General features: G+C 33.5%; 1 long non-coding RNA gene across 1 annotated transcript; it reads left to right on the top strand.

The window, feature by feature from the left end:
- The first annotated feature begins 6,959 nt into the window (after window positions 1-6,959).
- On the top strand, window positions 6,960-21,436 carry LOC145270704 (uncharacterized). The gene is made up of 2 exons (XR_013865526.1): window positions 6,960-7,063; window positions 19,654-21,436. It is a non-coding gene; the product is annotated as an uncharacterized LOC145270704 (long non-coding RNA).
- The last annotated feature ends 541 nt before the right edge of the window (window positions 21,437-21,977 follow it).

Genomic DNA, 21,977 nt, shown 5'->3' with positions numbered 1-21,977 from the left:
TTTCAGTAATCACTCATCTTGTGGATATTGTTTTTTGACCTGTGTATGGCACACATTCAAATACTTCATAGCTGTTTATGTTTTTTATTTCTTTATGCTTGGCATCCATTACAGCTTTCGACTGCTCTTGTTCAGCGGTGAGCAGGACTACATTTTCCTGTTCAGTATATTGGGGCACTTCTCTCCAATGATCAATATGATTCCAGTTGATACAAACTTGATCCTCGTTTTCATCCTCAGGTTCTATATTGATCCAATGACTATATTTGCCAGTTGATTTAGGCTGTACTGACATAACCTTTCCTTTCTTCCACTCCTCACTTCCATTTATTTTATAAGTTATGGTCTTATTTCGGCCAGGTTTTTCAGTCTTATCTCTTAAACTGGTAGAACTATCAACAACTTCTTCTCTGTCTATATCTTCACTTTCTACCACTTGATTCTGCAACTCCTCCTCCTCAACTGAAAGGTATTCATTCTTCCCTTCTGTAGTGTTTCCCAGCATTTCAGCTTTTTTTGTTCTTTTTTCGTTGTTTTTATTCACTTTCATCAATTGGCACGGATGCATCCTATAAAATGCTCCGCCATGTCTGATTAAGACAAACTGGCCTTCTCTGCCTAACACTTTTGCTGGACCACGCCATCCTTTAAAACCCTGCCTCCGATAATAGATTTGGTCTCCGGTAGCATAATCTTCATCAGCATAAGTTCTGACATTAGACCTGAGAGCTCTCCTAATTCTCTCACTGGACTCAGCTTCCAAAAAGTTTCTCCTTGCACTATGGAGAGCATTTAAATTTTTTCTCACCATGTCACTTGTAGTAGAGGACTCCATAGCAGGTAACTGGTCTGTCAGAATTGAGGGTGTATTTACATTGAAACCGAATACAAGTTCATTTGGACTGTGTCCAGAGTAATTGAGGAGGGCATTTTTTGCACAAATGGCCCATGCCAAGGCAATTTCAGGTTCACACTTCTCATCGTCAATTGTTTTTTTCATTGCCTCAGCAACTATCAAATTATGATGTTCTACAGTACCGTTGCTGAATGGACTTTCTGCGGCAGTAGTACAGGTCTCTATGTTGAGTTTTTCATTCATCTGTCTATAGTGTTCGTTGTTGAATTCACCCCCATTATCACTCAGAAAACGAACAGGAGATCCGAAATAGGTAATCCACATCATAAAGATGTTTTTGATGATCTCCTCCTTCTTCTTTGTTTTGATCAATGTTGCCGCTGAATACCTGGTAGCGGCATCAATGAGATGTAGTATCCACACCTCATTGTGGATGAACTCTTTCAAATCCATGCAAACTGTGTGATTAAATCTATTGCCAAGAGGCAATCCCACAACCGGTCGCAGTGGAGCTTTTTTAAATCTAAGGCAAATTTGACAGTTTTCACAAACCTCCTCAATCGCCTTTATAAATTCCTTGTCATTGAATTTGCCACTTTTTTTAACCAAGGAAACAAGTTTTTCCTTCGAGGCATGAGCAAACTGTCGATGAAGTTTTTCTGCTTTTTTTTTTTTTTCTGTGAAAGAACACTGACCAAAATTCTGAACATGTAATACAATGTTCTTAGTACCACTATGATCCAACAACTTATTTGTTAAGGGGAGACAATAGTGCCCTGAAGTTGTGGTCTTTAGTTCAATACATTTATCAAAAATCCAGCACATATCTTTCCGGAAATCTAGCACTATTCCTGCTGTCTTCATTGATTTGTGACTTAATAGAAGAGGCAAGTCGTTTTTCACAATATCTGCTTCGATGTAAACTCTTATACCTCCGAGTGTAACCGGAAATTTAGCAACTTTAATTGCTGTGACAGCCACTCCATCACCAAAACAAAAACTCCGGTCTGAGTTCGTATACTTCACTAATTGCAGGTCACTTTCATTTAAAGTATCTAGATAAACATCAAGCCACACTTCGCCAGCCAGTGTGCGAGTACAAGCAGAATCCAAGACTGCCATTCCAAATGTTTCCTTTACAAGATTTGAGATTTTTTCATTTGTACTGTTCAAATAAATATTTTCTTGAATGAACAACGTAATGTGTATTTGTTCTGTCGCTTCCGTAAACCTGGGCGTATTTCTAGGACACTCTCTAATTAGATGGTTCGGAGACTGACATTTGTAACACAACAACACGTTTCCACTTCGGTCACATGGATTAGATTGTCCTCGACGAAAACGCCTTTTGTTGTTACCCGGTTTAGAATAATTATAGTTGACGATTTCGGGCTCTGATTTCACTGCCGGTACATTTTCATCACGATAAATGTCACCAAATACTTTCTTTATCGATTCCTTCATGTTTTGATACGTCGAAACAGAACACGTTGTCCGCGCTAATTTTTCGTTCTCTTCCGATATGTTAACCGCGTTCAAAACAAGAAAAGCTTGCACTCCTTCCGGTAGAATAATGTAGAATTTTTTTAATCTTTGGTACAAAAACTCATAACGAACAAGAAAGTCATTTATACTGGTACCTGACGGTCTTTTATAAGTGTAAAATTCCTTAAAAGTCATGTAAGCGCGCGTGTGTTCATCCTTTAAATATATGTCATCCAGTTTCTTTATTAAGATCTTCAAGCCATCTCGTCCGCCGATGTCACTTGTTGGCAATTCACGGACACATTCTCTAATATTCGGTGGTAGCGTCAAAAACACTGCTGGCCCTTTTTTTCCTCAGAAAGATCCGTGAACAACGACCACATTTCAACGTCTTGTTTCCAGTTCTCGTAAACATCCTCCCCCTCCAACAATGGAGGTTGTTTGTTCGAAGTTGCCATATCCGATATCCGATCTGTCTAGTGCTACAGACAAGCTGTACAAAAAAAAAAATTTTTTTTTTTTTTTTTTTTTTTTTTTTTTTCGTTTTGTCGCACACAGAGGGATATCTCTGCTACCATTTGTTGAGACACTTGTAGTCTGTCTAAACTGTACGAACGAACTGACTAAACCAAGATGGCCGACTCCTATTTATATCACCACAAGCAAGGGAGGTAACCATGTAACTGAAGCAAGGGAGGTAACCAATGTCTACATTAACATTGAGGTGCAAAGATTAGCATTTATTTGAGAGCAGTTAGAGGGAGGGAGGGAGGGAGTATCTGCCTTTAAAGCCAAATGTGTGCTTTGATTTTAATACTTCCGTCGTTTATTTAATTGTAACGGTATAATTTTCGATTTCTGCATTAATAATTTAAAACATACACATTTACCAAAGGTGATAAATGTTAGAAAAGAGATGCCTATTTCCAATTTTTCTATTGTGTCTATATGCTAACTATTACTAATATATTATAAACAAGATGACATGCGAGAAAAATCAGAGAAAATAGAGTTTCAAGTGTGTAGATAGCACGGAATATAGAAATGGAATAAAATAAAAAAATAAAATAAATTTTTTATTTTATTTTACAGACAAATTAAGGGATGGTTAAAGTTTTAAATAGATTTAAAGTTTTTTTTTTAATGCAACTAACAAAATTTAATTATCGTATTTTATTGTATAACATGAGGAGTAGGCTCGCCGGTTAAAAATACATTAAAAATACATTTAAAAATACATTATAAATACATTTAAAAATACATTATAAATACATTTAAAAATACATTAAAAATACATTTAAAAATACATTATAAATACATTTAAAAATACATTATAAATACATTTAAAAATACATTAAAAATACATTTAAAAATACATTATAAATACATTTAAAAATACATTATAAATACATTTAAAAATACATTATAAATACATTTAAAAATACATTATAAATACATTTAAAAATACATTATAAATACATTTAAAAATACATTATAAATACATTTAAAAATACATTATAAATACATTTAAAAATACATAATAAATACATTTAAAAATACATTAAAAATACGAACTAATTTTATAGAATAGGTTAAGATAACAAAAGGATAAAAAAATTTACAATTAAATTTTATTATATTATCAGTCCGAAAGGGACTACAATATTTCGGGATGGGGGAAACCTCTTTAGGCCATGGCATTTCGAAGCCCAATGCTTCTCATCAGAAGTGGGGAGTAAAGACAGAATACAGAGAAGAAATTTTTTAAAAGATAGCATTGCCTTTATGGAAAGAGGATCAAAGCAAAACATAAAGCTGTGCTGAAACTGAAGCCAATTCTAGGACTGCCAGCAGCCACCATAAAAGAGTGATAAAGAATGCAAGAGAGTTGTATGTTCAGTTCATTAAGTTCAAATGAGCAATGGCTTGGTTCCTACCAGTTTTGACAAATAGCAAACAGAATTCTGAACAGAAGCATGTGCTCAGTCCCAACCAGCATCAATGGATCTGAGATAATCTCGTCAGCATCAGACAAAGCCAAACTTTTTGCTAAGAACTTTGCAACTAATTATACCCCATGCGACCAAAGCCGTCAATCCCTAGTATTTCCTCTTGTATCAGAAATCACACTATGTGACATACAAATATCTGCACGTGATGTTGCCAAGCTAATCAAAAACCTTGATTCCAGAAAAGCAACTGGCGCTGATGGCATTCCAATTATAGTGCTGAAAAAGCTTCAACCAGAACAATTCCCATACTTACAAGGCTGTTTAAGCATTGTCTTAAAGAGAATAGCTTCTCAACACCTCGGAAAACCTCATCAGTATGACCTGTATTTAGGAATTCAGGTGATCGGGCATCTTCATCTCACTACAGACCAATAGGTCTCCTGTGCATCATGAGTAAGTTGCTGGAATCTCTTACGTTATACATTAGTACATTAGGGGTCATTTCGAGTTAAAAGTTTATTTACTGCACTCATCTGGACTATAGAAAATCATGATTTAAATGTGTGTGTCTCGTCTAAATAACTTACGATAATTCTCTGATATGGCCGACCAGACGGGTGATCAAAAAGTCAGATCGAGCGTACCGCGTACCGGAAAACGAAATGAGATCAAATTGACAATTGTTTAGTTCCTATCTTGATGAATTTATGTGGAGAGAGCAATAAATTCGGCGAAATCCTTTGCTGCATCGCGTGCATTTATTCTACAGAAAAAACATTGAAAAACAAAAAAATTTAAAAAAACATTTGAAAAATAATAATTAAAAAAACATTTGAAAAAAAATTAATTAATTAAAATTAATTAATTATAATTATTTTCCATGTTTTCTTTTGTTGTTGTTGTTGTTGTTGTTGTTGTTGTTGTTGTTGTTGTTGTTTTTGCATTTATTCTACCTAAGTAGAAAATAAAATTTGTTTAAATTGTTTCTTTTAGAATTTCCGAGTTGTCAATTTGGTCTCATTTCGTTAGTCTCATTTCGTTTTCCGGTACGCTCGATCTGACTTTTTGATCACCCGTCTGGTCGGCCATATCAGAGAATTATCGTTAGTTATTTAGACGAGACATACACATTTAAATCATGATTTTCTCTAGTCCAGATGAGTGCAGTAAATAAACTTTTAACTCGAAATGACCCCTAATGTACTAATGTATAACGTAAGACACAGAAAAGAAACATTTATAATGCGTACACAGCTTTATTTTCTCATAGAACCACCGACCGCTTTCAATGGATTTTACCCGATAATTCTCTGATATGGCCGACAAGACGGGTGATCAAAAAGTCAGATCGAGCGTACCGGAAAACGAAATGAGATCAAATGAGGTCTCATTTCGTTAGTCTCATTTCGTTTTTCGGTACGCAGTACGCTCGATCTGATTTTTTGATCACCCGTCTTGTCGGCCATATTAGATATTCATCGTTAGTTATTTAGACGAGACATACACATTTAAATCATGATTTTCTCTAATCCAGATGAGTGCAGTAAATAAACTTTTAACTCGAAATGACCCCTAATGTACTAATGTATAACATAAGACACAGAAAAGAAACATTTATAATGCGTACACAGCTTTATTTTCTCATAGAACCACCGACCGCTTTCAATGGATTTTACCGGTTCAACTTATTTGTAAATTGGGTACTTGTACAGTTTATTCAAGACATTAAAAAATGAAAATATCGAAAAAAAAGTTTAAATTGTGTCCGTTATGAAACGAAGTTCTCCGGAAAAACATGTCACTTAATTTCATCAAGTAGTTTTTTTTTTTTTTTTTTTTTTTTTTTTTACAGCGGAAAAACAATTTGTTATGATACCGAGCAAAATGTTCGATTGTTTAGGAAGAAAAGCTCGTATTAAAGATGGGAAGGGGTTTAACTGGAGTTATCTCCCTTTGGCATTTCTAAAATTCAAACAATTTTTTTTTTAAATCCAAGATGGCCGTCTACAAAGTGCTCTCATAAAAACGTGTAAAAAAAAACAAAAAAAAACTACTTGATGAAATCAAGTGAAATTTTTTTTTTCGGAGAACTTCGTTCGGATACATACAATTTAAACTTTTTTCGGTATTTTCATTTTTTAATGCCTTGACGAAACTGTACAAGTACCGTAAACTGTTTCCATGGATAAAAAAAAAAAAAAAAAAAAAAAAAAATTTAAACGGTGAATCGAGATTTGCGTCCCTTTCGTTTTTGGTTTGGGTTGTTTTGGGTGCGAGGTTAATTGTCACCTAAACTCCAATCCTGCCAAAATGTTCCTATTTACAATGCCTCCCCCACGGAACAGAGTTAGACACCAGGGTCGTTTTTTTAACGTGGAGAAAAGGAACAAAAATAAAAATTGTCTCAGTCGTGAAGGATTTCTCTTCCACTGACAGAGAACAAGAAATTGAAGTGCAGAGCGTAGCGTCGGCATTCATTTTGCCCGTACCTAATAAAGATAAAACTTGTAATCTGTTCTCTCTCATGTAAATATTAAAATGTTAAATAAAATAATACTAATTTTATCCGTGATATTCACCAAATAGATCGGCTCTGTTTTTAAATGATTTATTTTTTATTTTTCCTCTTCAATTTTGTTTTCTGCGAACTTGCTCTTCCGTTCGTCATCTTGAATGTTAAGTTGAGTTTGTAAAGTCAATCACATTTGAAATATCGTTTCCTTTATAAAAGCAGATAAAGTTAATCGAAAGCAGATTATAAAACAAAAACGTAAGTATTACTACATGGAATTAGTATCGATTTTTGCGCATTTGCAGAATACGTTAAAAATGTAAGGGAGATAACTACATTTACTAAACGAATAATCCTAATGAAAATGTTGATTTATTGTTTGTTTATTTTCGCTGTTGATTGTTTTTTGTTTTCAATATTGACTTAGATGTAAAAACAACTTCTTTATCGTTTACAAAAGAAAATAATAATTTTATAAATTTGAAATCTTTTCACTGTTTCACAAGTTTAAAGCATAAAAAACCCATGGAAGCGGTACCCCCGCCCCATGTGTGTTTTTTATTTTTCGCTTTTGCTTTTCAGTTTTTCATCATTGTTGAATGGTCAGCGCAAAAAATTTGCCACTTTTGTAAATTTTAAGGGCTGCCTGAAAGCCATTTGATAAATTGTTGCTTTCCATCTTAACAATCACCTTTAACATGATGACTTCTGTATGTTTTGGGGTATGCTGAAAACGAATATCGCTTTTTAATTGCTCCAAGTAAGTGGTTTTCCGGATATTAAGCAATGTGTTTCTTTGTTATCAGTCGTGGCCAATTTTGTATGCTCAAGCACGTACAGTAGGTACAAGCAAAAAAATGACGAATAAAGATTATTTTGAAAGCCGATTTATCATAATTTTTTTTTTTTGACGACTTTTTGATTGTATTTGAAAAATTAGAGATTAAAGTTAATTTTCAAAAGAACAACAAAAAAATATTTGTACACGTGAAAAAAAATGTTATGAAAATGTTTTCACGGCGAGCTAAACAATTCAGCTAAATTTGGACGTTAAATAAATTCATTGTAAAAATCCCTTAAAAGATAAATATTAGTTTTCTGGGTCTATTTCAAAGATAATTAGTTAAGTCCTAAAATATTGAATTAAATAATTAAAAAAAAACACCTTCTTTGTACCAAAAATAGCTTAATAAGCTCAAAAATTAATTAATTTTTTAAAAATTATGTTTTAAATTATTGGCCAATATTATATAAACATTATTTTTTAAATTATTGGCCAATATTATATAAAAATTATGTTACGCTAAAAGTTTCACAATATGCTAAAAAATTAATTAATTTTTTTAAAATTATTTTTTAAATTATTGGCCAATATTATATAAAAATTATTTTTTAAATTATTGGCCAATATTATATAAAAATTATTTTTTAAATTATTGGCCAATATTATATAAAAATTATTTTTTAAATTATTGGCCAATATTATATAAAAATTATTTTTTAAATTATTGGCCAATATTATATAAAAATTATTTTTTAAATTATTGGCCAATATTATATAAAAATTATGTTACGCCAAAAGTTTCACATTCATGCAAGTAAGGAAAATATTCTTACATATAAAAATGATGCGAAACCTGTATTTTTTTTTTAAGTAGAAATATTTTTTGTAATTATATTTTTTTTGTGTGTGAAAATATTAAATAAACAATGGTTAATTCAATGTTAATATCGGTAGTCTGAGAAATTAATTTTACTTAGAGCTATATCGAATTAATTAATACAGACTTTAGGAGCCTTTTTCATAATGTCCCTGTAAAAATTAAATACTTTTTTTACTGTTATAATTTATTATGCATTATTTTCATAAAAAAGCAAACATAAATTCATTCATTTTTTTTAGTACTGAAAACCATAAATTTATTAAAGGTATTTTTGGGTTAAACAAACTAATACATGATTCCACTAATATTTAAATAAAATAATACATGATTCCACTAAGATTTAAATAAAAATAATTAGTTCATTATATTCCGTGATCATTATTTGATAAATACTGAAAATTTCATTAAGATTGGTTAATTTCCTGATTTGGAGGGAATTTTTAAGTAAAGGTAGAGGTCAAAATGTTCATAAATTTTAAGTATCAGCATTCATTTCGCATGTACCTAACGTACAGAAATGGTCACCACTGATAACACAAGGAATGACACATATTTGCATACAGATTTTTATTTATTTTTGTTCTTTAACGTTTTCCTCGTGTCTTTATTGAAATATGAAATTAGAACTTAAAAAACTTTTAGATCCAAAAACAAAAATACAAATAACGCCCCTCACTAGGTGGCCGTTAAATGGGTGCTCATTTTGCATGACATTTCTAATGAAAAATTATCCCCACTTTTTGAAAAATAAATTTTTTTTATATAATGAAAACTATTTATCTGTGTGACTTGTAAAGTTTTTATTTGTTTTCAGCATCCCCCCAAAAATTATAAAAGTTGCAAATGTAAAAGTTTTTCAGAAGTTTTGAAAGATTCTAGACATTGACCAAAACAACTTGTCATTTACTAAAAAAAAAAGATTAAATGCTTTTCACTGATTCAAAATTATAAGAAAAATGCTTGCCGCACGGATGGAAGTGATACTCCCATGTATTTTTAATTTTATCATTTTTTTCATATTTTGTCACTAATCTACCGGATTATCAACAAAAACAACAAAAAGATAATTCAATATTTACCATTTTTGGAAAAAGAGGTAAATTTTTATGATGGGACCCCAGTGTATTATAAGCACCCTAACCTCGAAAGCCATTGGGTGGTTGGGGTGTTTATACTATGCTGGGACAGAAAAAAATGATAAATTTTAAATGTTTTTCACTGATTCATATGTTTAAAGTAAAAGAAAAAATGATATGGAAGCGATACCTCCCCGTGTATTTATTATATTCATTTTATCATTTTTTTTATATTAAAAAAAATTAATATTTTCCATTTTTAGGTGTGCTCTATATCTAATACAACGTTCTAGTAAATCGATCCCCCATTTTGAAAACATCGACTTTTTCAGTCAAATTTCGCGAATTAAGCCTTTTTTTTTAGCCTTTTTGACATTCAGTTGTTTTTTTCATTTCTTTAATTAAATGTTTGTGTTCTCGTCGCATGGTTTCAATATAAGGGATCAATGTATTAGAAACTGTTTACGCACGTAAGTATATACCAAAGAGTTTTCCTGTTAATTTATTTGGAAATGCAGTTAGCAAATTTCCTGTTCGTTTGTTTAAAGAATGCTGATAATTAAAGAAACTTTGTTGTATTTTTAAGTTTTCTCAAAAATACATTCAACAAACCTTACAAATAACTTTGACTAAATTAAAAAATAATCATGATTCTTAAACAAATTACAATATTATGGTCCCGGGTTTTTTTTTAGATGAGGAATGATTCTTTGTATTATTTAGATTATTAAGACTACTGTTCTCATATTGAGTGTTATTTATTGTGCAAATATTTTTTATATGTTGAAAACTTGTTTTTGTTTTTCCTCACAATAATGGTGTTACAACGGGAGACCAGATCAACAGATAGTATCATCACTGTTATCATCACTGTTATGACGGTGAACATTTAAAATGGCAGATGTCGTCAGTGTTATGACATTAATGAGATTACGTTTTTCTAAATCCTTGACATAAACAAACAAGAAAAAGGTGTCAAAATCAGCATCAACACACAAAATTATATGAACCATATTTTTATTGTTGTCGTCTTTTTAATGTGTGTATCGATGCAACACTGTAAGAAAACGCATGACTTACCTAACTAACACGTATGCATAATTCGAGTCAATCATGGAACAAAATGAAGGAAGAAAAAAGAAAGAAAAATGGCTGCCACATCTCTTTATATGCTTGAAATGTTAGCACCTGATATGCAGATGAGATGCTCCTGGTCAGAGATAAAAGAGGGTTGATTTTTCAGAGAAGATGTTCATTTTGAAGTTGGATTTTGAAGAAGTAAGTTTGATCAGCAGAAGTGCTATTGCAGTTGAGAGAAGCGGTGTTACTTATACAGAAGTTTGGAAGTTAAAAGTTTGGACAACAGAAATTGTTGATGTGAAGGGCAGAAGAAATAACATGTGGGTTATTTAATTATAAGCTATTTCGGCCCTTGGTGTGCGGTGACTCAAAAAAACAGAAAAAAATGGACAGATTTTACTTTCACTTGATACTCGAGTTTAACGGATCTATCACTTGACCGTCATTGAATGGGTTGAGAAGGCTGAGAAAATCTGTGCAAAATAAAAGAATCAACCACAGTCATCCTTTTGAGGTTAACCAGAGGGGCCTATGCAGTCTACCAGCAACTCAGGGATGAACCAGACTGGGGTGAAATCAAGCAGACCCTGTATACAGCATTTGGTACAGATCCATTTGTGGCATGGCAACAGTTCACAAGCTGGTAATTTCACCCCAAGGAAATGGTTGACGTGTACCTAGCTGACCTACAAAAGTTATCTGTACTATTTGGTGGGGTCAACGGCAAGATATTAAGCCTGGGCTCAAAACATCTGTAAGGAACAGAAACCAATTGCAGCAGCAGCTAGTATTCGACATGCAGCATTCAAACCGCATGCAGGCAATGTGGATTCTCTCTGAGGTAGCAATAAGTGCGCAAGCCCAGTGTGCTACAAATGTGGGGCGACCAATCATTTTGCTAAGGAGTGCCGGAGTGATAGGAGCGTTGTATATCCATGAGCACAGCAGAGAACAGTACAATGCTATCACTGCAATAAGTTTGGGCACATATCTCGCAACTGTTCGGGAAACAAAGTACTATCGCCACCCTTGCCCCCTGCCAACCAATGAACACAGGATTGTTGGTCACTGGCGTTAAAATTGATGATGTGCAGTGTTTAGCACTCATAGACATGGGGTGTTACAGGTCTATAGTTAGTGCACATCACTGTCAGATGTGGTGGAAGCAACCAACTGGCGTTATGACCATCAATGGCTTATCCCGAATATGTTGTAGTGTAGGGACAGTCACGATCTGTAGTGAGAAGGGTGACACAGCCAAAGTTGATGTTCTAGTGATGCAAGAAAAACCCCTTGGCTATGACATGTTGATTGGAATTGATGCAATACAAGCACTAGGAGGCGTCATAATCACAGCGACTGGAGGTGTAATGCTTGGAGAAGGGAAAGAAGTCTGTGCAGCCATGTCTATTGAAGAAAAGGACTTCTATCCTATGTTTGATGACAACGAAACGACGTGAACTGCAAAGTGGAAATGGGCCATGAGCCAGGCACCAGATCGGCTGTGCAACACCATTATAGAGTATGCAGTTTCTATCAAGAATAGGGCCGCATATGAAGAAGAACTTCTGATGTGGATTGATAACAATAGGTTAATACCGTACCCACAGGAACGTCTGGGACTACCCAAAGGATTAATTCTGCTCATGGCTGTTGAACAACCTACTGAAGACAAAATTCGGCCCATAATGGAATTGAATCAACATGTTGATGTTTTCACCGGAAACGCAGATGTGTGCACAGCTAAACTAAGAGAGTGGCGTCAGAAAGGGAGTAATGTAGCACTGCTGGATTTGAAGAGAGCCTACCTGCATATACGTGTCCATGAGTCATTATGGCCATTTCAAACAGTGATAATCAAGGGAAAACGATATTGTTTGACACGTTTAGGTTTTGGCGTAAACATAGCACCCTTAATAATAACAACTATTATTAAAACTATTTTTATGCAGGGTGAGCTGCTTCAGCTTACATTGACGACGTCAACGTTAATAAGGATATAATCTCTGCAGATGCAGTTTGAATAAAACTGGAATTGTTTGGATTAATAAGCAAAGACCATAAGCGCCTAAAGGATGGGGTGCCCATGTTAGGCCTACAGGTCTGGGAGGAGGGCAATACTTTGTGATGGAATCAAGGGAGCCAGATTCCAGAGTTACCCAGCGTATTGACAAGGCACATTGTGTTTTCTATTTGCGGTAAATTAGTAGGACATCTACCTGTCTGTGGATGGCTCTTATTGGAAACAGGAGTATTAAAAAGACGAGTAACTGCAGTAACGAAAGGATGAGACAACATAGTTGATGATGATTCTCTCCAGCAATGGCCGAAACATTGACTAATAATTACTCTGCCCAGAGTGAGTGGCAAGTATCAGGAAACGAACTGAATGCATAGGTTGATGCAAGTTCACTGGCTACAGGTGTCGTGTTGGAACAATTAGGTGCTGTTGTAGAAGATGCGTGCTGGCTTTGTCTGAAAAATGATCATTAGCATATAAATTTAGCAGAAGTTGATGCCACATTAAAAGGCTTTAACCTTGTATTGCAATGGCAGGCCAAGGTTGTGCATCTCCACACTGACTCATTGTGTGTTTACCACTGGTTGACTGAAAAGGCTCGAGTTAAGACTAGAGCTGCAAATGAGATGTTAATACAAAGGAGACTGGCAATAATAAAGCATCTAGTTGACGAATACAGCTTGCAGGTGGACCTTACCTTAGTTTCCTCGATGCAGAATTTGGCTGATAGCTTGACTAAAGTACCAAAGAGGTGGATTGATGAACTGAGGGATCTGGTCCTCCACAACAGACAGGCACCTGACCAGATCCATACATCAGCAGAGGGGACACCTCGGAATTCAGAGGACCACATATTTTGTCCAAAGAGTGTGTCCTGCAACTACAAACAAGGGCATCAATCAAGGCAGTCATACGCTCATGCAAAGAGTGTTAGCAAATTGATCCGGCACCATCCCAATGGCAAAAATGGAAGCTTGAGGTGGAGGACAACTGGTATCGGGTAGGGATGGCTGTAATGTATTATGAGGGCAAGCATTTTTTGACCTTGACAGATTGTGGCCCCACATGTTTCACAATATGGCACCTGTTGACATGACAGGATGCATCTAGCATTATACCACAGTTAAGAGCCGTCTTTCTTGAACATGGTGCTCTGCTTGAAATCTTGACTGATGACGCCACTACATTTTGATGTCAAGAATTTCAGAAATTCATGCCTGAATGGAGGATTAGAATGCATTACCGATGTGCATATTTTCCCGAAGGTAATGGTATAGTGATGTCACCGCACCATGAAAAAAATTGTGTCCAGGTCACAGTGCTCTATTCCAGAAGTTGTGTACTGGTATAATGTGACAGCCAAGGACGATGCAACACCAGCAACTGCATCAGCGTATGGGATTTACCATTACAAACAGCATGTAAAAGGAATAGACGTCACACCATCAGTGGTTAGAGTCGTCAATACACCATATCAAGTGGGAGACCGTGTTTGGATAAAACCCCCGAATGCTGGGTGCACTGCAAAATTTTGCAGAGGAAAAATAAAGTCCTCAGATTATGTTGATTGACGTCACATAAAAGATCTCAGCCCCTGTTATACCTCTTCAGATTCTGAGGACGATTAGGAGGATCACATACAGTTCAGGGATGATCCTGATCGCCTACTGCCCCTTCAGGTGAGCATAGAAACACTACCTACAGAACCAGATGAGGGAATGATGGGACATATTGGTGGCAATAGTGATGAGAAAGATGGAAACAAGGAAGTAATGCCTCCAGTTCCTCATCAAAGTATCCGAGAGAGATGAATTCTGCTCACCTTCTGTGATTATAAAATACTGCCTATAGCACCACGAGAGGGACTGATGGAACGTACTGAGGAAGATGGAACCAAGGAAGTGATGCCTTTGATTCTTCGAAGAAATACCTAACAAAGATGGATACTGCCCCCTTCCTTAATTGTGAAACACCACCTATGGAACCATGAGAGGGGATAATGGAACAAACTGGTGGCAATAATGGTGGTGATGAGGAAGTGCTGCCCCTATTCTTTGAAGAAGTACCCCACAAAAACGACTGCCCGCTGCCCTGTTTGTGATCATGAAATCAGGGAGAGGGTAGGAAAATGCGTGACTTACCTAACCAGCACATGTGCATAATTATACGGATCAGTCATGGAATGAAATGAAGGAAGAAAAGAGGAACAAAAATGGCTTCCTTATCTCTTTATTTGCCTGCAATGTTAGCACCTAATATGCAGATGAGATGCTCCTGGTTGGAGATAAAAGAGGGTTCATTTTTTAGGGAGGGGATTCATTTTCAAGTTTGGGAGAGAGAAGGTGCATTACTTATGTGGAAGTCAGTAAAAAAGACTTGTGTTTGGAAGTTGGAAGAACAGTGTCGAACTGAAGGGCAAGAAATTGTGAAGGAGAAATATGGGTTATTTAATTTTTTAGAAAGTAATAAGTGAATAAATCGTCCAAAGTAAAAATGTTGGTGATGTGAAGGGCAGGAGAAATATGGGTTCTTTAATTTTTTAGAAAGTAATAAATGAATAAATTGTCCAAAGTAAAAATGTTGGTGATGTGAAGGGCAGGAGAAATATGGGTTCTTTAATTTTTTAGAAAGTAATAAATGAATAAATTGTCCAAAGTAAAAATGTTGGTGATGTGAAGGGCAGGAGAAATATGGGTTCTTTAATTTTTTAGAAAGTAATAAATGAATAAATCGTCCAAAGTAAAAATGTTGGTGATATGAAGGGCAGGAGAAATATGGGTTCTTTAATTTTTTAGAAAGTAATAAATGAATAAATTGTCCAAAGTAAAAATGTTGGTGATGTGAAGGGCAGGAGAAATATGGGTTCTTTAATTTTTTAGAAAGTAATAAATGAATAAATTGTCCAAAGTAAAAATGTTGGTGATGTGAAGGGCAGGAGAAATATGGGTTCTTTAATTTTTTAGAAAGTAATAAATGAATAAATCGTCCAAAGTAAAAATGTTGGTGATATGAAGGGCAGGAGAAATATGGGTTATTTAATTTTTTAGAAAGTAATAAATGAATAAATCGTCCAAAGTAAAAATGTTGGTGATGTGAAGGGCAGGAGAAATATGGGTTATTTAATTTTTTAGAAAGTAATAAATGAATAAATCGTCCAAAGTAAAATGTTGGTGATGTGAAGGGCAGGAGAAATATGGGTTATTTAATTTTTTAGAAAGTAATAAATGAATAAATCGTCCAAAGTAAAAATGTTGGTGATGTGAAGGGCAGGAGAAATATGGGTTATTTAATTTTTTAGAAAGTAATAAATGAATAAATCGTCCAAAGTAAAAATGTTGGTGATATGAAGGGCAGGAGAAATATGGGTTATTTAATTTTTTAGAAAGTAATAAATGAATAAATCGTCCAAAGTAAAAATGTTGGTGATGTGAAGGGCAGGAGAAATATGGGTTATTTAATTTTTTAGAAAGTAATAAATGAATAAATCGTCCAAAGTAAAAATGTTGGTGATGTGAAGGGCAGGAGAAATATGGGTTATTTAATTTTTTAGAAAGTAATTAATGAATAAATCGTCCAAAGTAAAAATGTTGGTGATGTGAAGGGCAGGAGAAATATGGGTTATTTAATTTTTTAGAAAGTAATAAATGAATAAATCGTCCAAAGTAAAAATGTTGGTGATGTGAAGGACAGGAGAAATATGGGTTCTATAATTTTTTAGAAAGTAATAACTGAATAAATCGTCCAAAGTAAAAATGTTGGTGATGTGAAGGGCAGGAGAAATATGGGTTATTAAATTTTTTAGAAAGTAATAAATGAATAAATCGTCCAAAGTAAAAATGTTGGTGATGCGAAGGGCAGGAGAAATATGGGTTATTTAATTTTTTAGAAAGTAATAAATGAATAAATCGTCCAAAGTAAAAATGTTGGTGATGCGAAGGGCAGGAGAAATATGGGTTATTTAATTTTTTAGAAAGTAATAAATGAATAAATCGTCCAAAGTAAAAATGTTGGTGATGCGAAGGGCAGGAGAAATATGGGTTATTTAATTTTTTAGAAAGTAATAAATGAATAAATCGTCCAAAGTAAAAATGTTGGTGATGCGAAGGGCAGGAGAAATATGGGTTATTTAATTTTTTAGAAAGTAATAAATGAATAAATCGTCCAAAGTAAAAATGTTGGTGATGCGAAGGGCAGGAGAAATATGGGTTATTTAATTTTTTAGAAAGTAATAAATGAATAAATCGTCCAAAGTAAAAATGTTGGTGATGTGAAGGGCAGGAGAAATATGGGTTATTTAATTTTTTAGAAAGTAATAAATGAATAAATCGTCCAAAGTAAAAATGTTGGTGATGTGAAGGGCAGGAGAAATATGGGTTATTTAATGTTTTAGAAAGTAATAAATGAATAAATCGTCCAAAGTAAAAATGTTGGTGATGCGAAGGGCAGGAGAAATATGGGTTATTTAATTTTTTAGAAAGTAATAAGTGAATAAATCGTCCAAAGTAAAAATGTTGGTGATGCGAAGGGCAGGAGAAATATGGGTTATTTAATTTTTTAGAAAGTAATTAATGAATAAATCGTCCAAAGTAAAAATGTTGGTGATATGAAGAGCAGGAGAAATATGGGTTATTTATTTTTTTAGAAAGTAATAAATGAATAAATCGTCCAAAGTAAAAATGTTGGTGATGTGAAGGGCAGGAGAAATATGGGTTATTTAATTTTTTAGAAAGGGATAAATGAATAAATCGTCCAAAGTAAAAATGTTGGTGATGCGAAGGGCAGGAGAAATATGGGTTATTTAATTTTTTAGAAAGTGATAAATGAATAAATCGTCCAAAGTAAAAATGTTGGTGATGCGAAGGGCAGGAGAAATATGGGCTATTTAATTTTTTAGAAAGTAATAAATGAATAAATCGTCCAAAGTAAAAATGTTCTCGAAAGAAATGGTTGTAACTGTATGTATAGGCTCTAGGACTTTATATATTTTGAAAATAGTCTGATAGGATTTGAATTAAAATGTGTAATGAAAAGCAAGATAGAGAAATCTTTCACTGACTGAGGCAGAATGTCATTTTTGCAGGAAAATGTTTCTTTTTCTTTACGAAATGAAAAAGTTCTATGAATATATCTGATGCAACACAAATTTATCTGTCTTTGGTAATTAATCCAACGAGATTTATAAGCTCCAATGCAAAGTGCACAAAAATCATATTAATGGTTTAACATCACAAGATGGAGCAAGTGGTTAAAATGTGTCTGAACTACAGGGGAACTGTGATTTGACTGGTTGTTTTTTTTTGTTTTGTTTTTATTACATAGCATCACCACTTATCAAGGGCAGTGCCTTTTTATAGGTGATAGACCGGCTCCAGCAAAATCTATCAGAAAAATATTTTTGAAATTCGCTTTCTTAATTTGAATGCTGATTGAACAAAACGTCAACACCTTTGTCACATGGATTGTTTTCAATGTCGTCTCTGATAATTATGAAGTTTTGCAATTTATGATGTAATATTTGAACTATGGACATTAATTTTTAGAAGACCCCAGGGGCATTCGCGAGTCTGAATGGTATCACATAAAAGTGAAACAAACTTCAGTGGCAGATGAACACAGTTTTCTCTTTATCGTCCTTAATGTAATCTGCCAGTACTCTGACTAGTGATCTAATTTGTAGAAGTATTTGCTGACCCAAGTGAGGCTAATATATCATCAATGACCAGTAATGCATACTTTTTCATGACTTTAAAGCCCTAAAAATTACACTTGCATCATTTCCGCTGTTGCCAAGTCTACTAACTTTCTTCGTTTGATACGGGCATCTCAGTATGGCCTCACGCATTCCACTATCAATACACAATATTGGTTCTGCCCAAGACCTTATCCTCCATAACAAATGAAATCTTTATTCTGCTTCAGTAACAAATCAACTTCCAACTTTAATTCTTCAGGTATCTCATTCATTTGTTCATCAATCATGATAATCTTGGTAATGTTATCACATTTCACTTAGCTAATTGGCAGCCTCTTCTCAAGGTGACTGTTTGGTTGGTGTTGTTCATTATAAGAAACAGAAACTTACGATACCCTTCAACCTTTACCACTGCATTAGCTACTGATTCTCTGTTTGGATTTCTAATGAATCAACTGCTTATTTGCTCTATTTCATATTCTAATATTTGAATATTTCTAAAACCAACACAAGCCATGCATGTATGCAGATGTTGGTGTTTTAACATAATTTTCTGTGCTAACGGAACAATTGATGAAATATGAGCATAATCTTCCAGAGCTATATACTCGTTAAATATTCTTATCATTCCTAAATTGAAGGATATCATAACCTCTTTTTCTTAAGCTAGTGGCGGCTTGTGTTGAGATTCTCTACAACACAGAAGTCATGGTGAATAGACTCTTCATATCCATTACTCTTAATTGAGCAAGTCCTACAATTAGCTTTTCTTAAACTTTTTTATTACATAGTTCAGGTCTCGATCTGATTAAAACACTATTAGTGACACGTCTGCTTATTCACCAGAGTTCTATAATTCTTTACCACAATTCTAATCGAAACAGAATTTTTACTAATTTCTGAATTCAAGAGAAAGGTTCCCAAGTTTAGCGAAATACACCTGAATAAGATTGGAGGTAACATAGAAACATTGTGAAAAGATGAGAACAATATTCTGAAGAATCCAAATAATATGATAATCCTTATCTTTAAAGAAACGTAAAATTTTTAAATAAATATTTGAAAATAGAAATACATTATTTTTTTTAATTGTAAATTCTTTAAGATGAAGAAACGTAAAATTTTTAAATAAATATTTGAAAATAGAAATACATTATTTTTTTTAATTGTAAATTTATATTGTTTTTTTGTTAAAGACTATTGTTGACTCATTTTATTTGGAATTTAATCAACAAAATTTGTAAAATAAAAATCAACATAATAAATTCAATTTTACCAGACGAAATGTATATTTAAAATTTATTTTATATTTTCAGAATTTTCAACAATGAAAAGAATTCCATTAATGGAGAAGCAGAACTTTTCGTCATTGATGAGTTAAAAGTTTAAAAAAGATTAGGAATTTCTTCATAGAAATTTCCCAAAGTTGATATTTATTAGTGTGCCTGTCATCATACACTCCATTGTATGTAATTTTTGTGGAATCATGGCAGACAAACCACATTCATGTGAAGTGTGTGGTTCTTCTTTTGCACAAAAGTCAAATTTATTGCGTCATATTAAAATACATACAGGGGACAAACCATATTCTTGTGAACTATGTGGTTCTTCTTTTGCACAGAAATCACATTTGTGTAGTCATATGAAAACACATACAGGATACAAACCACATCCTTGTGAAGTATGTGGTTCTTCTTTTGCACACAAGTCAACTTTATTGAATCATATTAAAACACATACGGGAGAAAAACCACATTCTTGTGAAGTGTGTGGTTCTTCTTTTGCACGGAAGTCATATTTGTTGCGTCATATAAAAACACATACTGGAGACAAACCATATTCATGTGCAGTATGTGGTTTTTCTTTTATAGAGAAGTCAACTTTGGTGAATCATATGAAAACACATACGGGAGAGAAACCATATTCTTGTGAAGTATGTGGTTCTTCTTTTGCGTGGAAGTTAATTTTGTTGAGTCATATGAACAGACATACAGGAAAGAAACCACATTCCTGTGAAGTATGTGGCTCTTCTTTTACACAGAAGTCTACGTTGTGGAGTCATATGAAAACACATACAGGAGAAAAACAACATTCTTGTGAAGTATGTGGCTCTTCTTTTGCACGGAAGTCTAATTTGTCGAGTCATATGAAAACACACACAGGAGAAAAACCACATTCTTGTGAAATATGTGGTTCTTCTTTTGCAAAAAAGTATAATTTGTGTCATCATATGAAAACACATACGGGAGAGAAACCCCATTCTTGTGAAGTATGTGGATCTTCTTTTGCACGGAAATCAAGTTTATTGAGTCATATGAAAAAACACACGGGAGACAAACCATATTCATGTGAAGTATGTGGTTCTTCTTTTGCATGGAAGTCAAGTTTGTTGTCTCATATAACAAAACATACTGGAGACAAACCACATTCTTGTGAAGTATGTGGTTCTTCTTTTGCCTGGAAGTCGAGTTTGTTCAGTCATATGAAAACACATACTGGAGACAAACCACATTCTTGTGAAGTATGTGGTTCTTCTTTTGCATGGAAGTCAAGTTTGTTGTGTCATATAAAAACGCATACGGGAGAGAAACCACATTCTTGTGACGTATGTGGTTCTTCTTTTGCATGGAAGTCACATTTGTTGAGTCATATGAAAACACATACGGGAGAAAAACCATATTCTTGTGAAGTATGTGGTTCTTCTTTTGCATGGAAGTCAAGTTTGTTGAGTCATTTGAAAAAACATCTTGGAGAGAAACCACATTCTTGTGAAGTATGTGGTTCTTCTTTTGTACAGCAGTCACATTTGTTGAGTCATATGAAAACACATATGGAAGACAAACCCTGAATATCCCAGAATATGGGAAGATATATCAGAAAGAAAGAAATCATACACTATCCACGATGACTACAAAATTCCTCCAACTAGAAAATTGGGCTATTAAGCCTGCCAAAGTTATATGGGATACGAAGGTTTATTTTCATTAAAAAACAAAAATTAATACATGCATTTTTTACTACTGACAACTTTAACTAGGTAATTTTTGGTTTAAAACTTAATACATTTCAACTAGGAATGAAATAAAAATAATGAATTCATTATATTCTGTGGTCATTATTTGGTAAATTCTGAATATATTAGGTACGTGCAAAATGTATAAACATTTTGCACATACTTAATAAATATATATGCATACATATAAAATATATATAAACTTAATAGAACTAATACTTAATTCTTGTAACAAAATTAATATAAACGTTTGAAATGAAATAACTAAGTAATGCTTTTTGTTTCACATAACATTTTAATAAAAAAAAGTACAAGTTGAATTTCATTGTTATTTTTCTACATAATTATCAAAACAAAACCAATGAAATGAAAAAATAAACAAAAGCTATGAAATCAAATAACTAAATAATAATGTAATCTTCCAGAATAGCAAAGAAATTTTAATGTATTTTTTAGTTACGAATAAAAGTAGTGTGAAAACAAAAAAATTATCTAGTAATGTAAAAAGGTTTGTTAACTTTAGTAAATTAATCTCGTCGTTAGGTAAAAAAGTTACTTTGCTTGCCTTTGGTAACATTTGTGTGTAATTTATTTATTGTTTCACCCATTTTGAAAAAATAAACGGAA

The sequence above is a fragment of the Euprymna scolopes genome, chromosome 46, assembly GCF_053919585.1.
Source record: "Euprymna scolopes isolate OS-2025 chromosome 46, ASM5391958v1, whole genome shotgun sequence".
NCBI lineage: Eukaryota > Metazoa > Mollusca > Cephalopoda > Sepiida > Sepiolidae > Euprymna > Euprymna scolopes.
This window is presented reverse-complemented; position numbering and strand designations above follow the sequence as displayed.